Here is a 2,619-nt window from a genome sequence, read left to right as displayed (position 1 = left end):
ATGAATGAATGGAAACCCAAAATCTCTGTAAATGTTTATGAAAATTAATAAAATATAATTATAGAAAAAAATGTTGTTGTTGTTGTGCATCCTTAAGTCAGAAACAACCCATCCTTAACCTTCCAGTGGGCTTTCAGAGGCTATAAATCTCATGGGAGGAGACTTCTCATCTTTCTACTTGGAGCAGCTGATGGATTCAAACTGTGTCTTCAGGTTGGCCTTACCACTAAGCCACCAGAGCTCCCTCTTAAATAATATCGCGTACATTTTGAGTACTGGACTTACTCTATCTTAAATGAAAAATTGTTTCACCTGTTAAATTATAAGACAATATAAGTGGTTCTCAAAATGTGCTTGCAGACAAATGTCCAGGTCTTAAACTGGCCACCTATTCTAAAAGAATTGCTAAAAGAAGCTTTCCAGACACAAATGAAATTATAGCAAAAAGGAAACTTAGAGCATATCAGGAAGGAAGGAAGAAAGAGTAATTTAAATGATGAACACTGATGTGAAGAAAAAAACACTAACTCTTCTTGAGTTCTTTAAAAAAGTTTTACGTTGAAGGCAAAAATGACAATATTACTGATGAGGTTTTCCATTTCTGTAGCATAAGACATAATGCAACTTCAACATGACTGGTAGAGAGGGGAAAGGGACAGGTTCTACATTCCACTTTAAGTGATAAAATCTTGATTACAATTAGACTGTAGGAAAACAAGCATGTCTATCATAATACCAAAGAACTCTTGTGTCACAGTGTGAAACATGTCAGGTTGCTAACTGAAAGGTTGGAGTTCAAGCAAACCAGTCTCTCTAAGAGAGAAAGATTTACAGCTTCAGAAATCCTAAGGAAGGACACTCTGAGTTAGACTCTACTCAAGTCAATAGTAGTTTTAGTTTCTGGTATTGTAATATGAAGAGTAACCACTAATAAAATTAAACAAATATAGTCATAAACAAGCTTTCCATGTGTTTCTGATAATGGTCAAGTTTGAGAATGAACTAGAATAGAAGGAAGAATTTTCAATCTAGTTCTTATTTGTACTTGTTCAAGATGCACAACTCCAGTTTTAAGAGATATGATGAGTGATTCGGGGCCAGAAAAGGTCTAAAATAACTGCAACAAGAGCACGAGATTATGGTGGGAAATCTCCTGGGCTCAAGCTTACAAGAAAATGTTGAACTGGAGTTATTGAGGCATTTTCTTACCATAAAGACAGGAACAGGAATGAGTTATGAAGAATCCCAATATTTAAAAATCAGAACTATCAGAAAAATCCAATGAAGACTTAAGCAAGTCATCAGAGAAGTAGAAGAGAAATCAGGGAAGAATAGAGAGCATCAGGAACAATCTTCAAGCAAGAAGACATAGTCTACTGAATATTGTTAAAAGAGAACTAAGACATTTCTGTTGTACTTAGCACTTACTGCAGGCCTTAGGTGATCCAGAGAAAATTTGGGGTAGAATGATGGAAAATAGACACATATTGAGATAGATTGAGCGTTATCTGAAGAAACACTATTAATAGTTATACTTTCAAATATACTGAAAGAGGAGAGCTCTCGTGGCCTAGTCACAAGAAGCTGCACTGCAATCCCAGAAGTACACAGTTCGAATCCACCAGATGCTCTGCTGCAGAAGGAGGGACAATCTCCTCCTGTACCAGTCAGATCCAATTTGACAGTACACACACACACACACACACACACACACAAATAAAAAATAAAAAAATATACTGAAAGAAATATAAAACACAGAAATTAAAATAACCAAGTATTGTCACAAGAAGAGTCAGACCAATGTAATAAAACAGTGAGTCTAGAATTTAGTGTATATATAAAGGGAACATGACTTATGTATAACACAGGTAATACTGCAAAGCCATGGAGAATGGTAGTTTTTCAATGATGTTGAGTCATTAATCATGTGAGGAAAGAGAAATACTCTTAACTAATACCTCACACTACATGAACTCCCCCCAGAATTCTATGTGGATTATAAAATAGAAATGGAAAATTGTAATAAAGGTTCAGAAATACAGTTTTAATTAAAGAATGTATTACTACCTTGGATAGGTGGATGATTTCTTAAACAGACACAAAAGTATTAACAAATTCAACTAAAGTAGAGTTAAGAATTCCTATTTATCAAAAGACACCATTAAAAAGTAAAAAGTAAAATCACAGAGTGGAAGAAGACATTTACAAACATGCATTCAATAAAAAAATATATATCAAGAATATGTAAGAAATTCCTTCACATCATTTCAGGTAAAGGCAACTAACCCACTATTTAAAAAAAAATAAATAAATTCAAAATACTTGAACAAGCACTTCACCAAAGAGTGAATTCCAAATGGTATATATGGAATATATATACATATATATATATATACATATATATACACACACATTATTTCATATCTCTATGAACATATATATTTAAAACACATTGAGATAAATAGATAGATAGTTGTTGTTGTTGTTGTTATGTGCCGTCGAGTCATTTGCGACTCATAGCTACCCTATGTACAACAGCCCTAAACCGTGCTCTATCCTGTGCCAATCTCATTGCCCCTGACAAACCCATCCCGAGTACCCCAGTCACTGAATCAATCC

At 34.2% G+C, this 2,619-nt stretch overlaps 1 protein-coding gene across 1 annotated transcript in view; it reads right to left on the bottom strand.

The window, feature by feature from the left end:
* The window catches only part of ANO2 (anoctamin 2), a 504,048-nt gene that overhangs the window by 466,418 nt on the left and 35,011 nt on the right, over positions 1-2,619 (bottom strand). The gene's annotated exons all lie outside the window — the stretch shown is intronic.

The sequence above is a fragment of the Elephantulus edwardii genome, unplaced genomic scaffold (assembly GCF_000299155.1).
Source record: "Elephantulus edwardii isolate Elephantulus edwardi_28Jun2011 unplaced genomic scaffold, EleEdw1.0 scaffold00096, whole genome shotgun sequence".
Lineage (NCBI taxonomy): Eukaryota > Metazoa > Chordata > Mammalia > Macroscelidea > Macroscelididae > Elephantulus > Elephantulus edwardii.
Note: the sequence above shows the minus strand (reverse complement) of the source record. Positions and strands in the feature narration are given on the sequence as shown.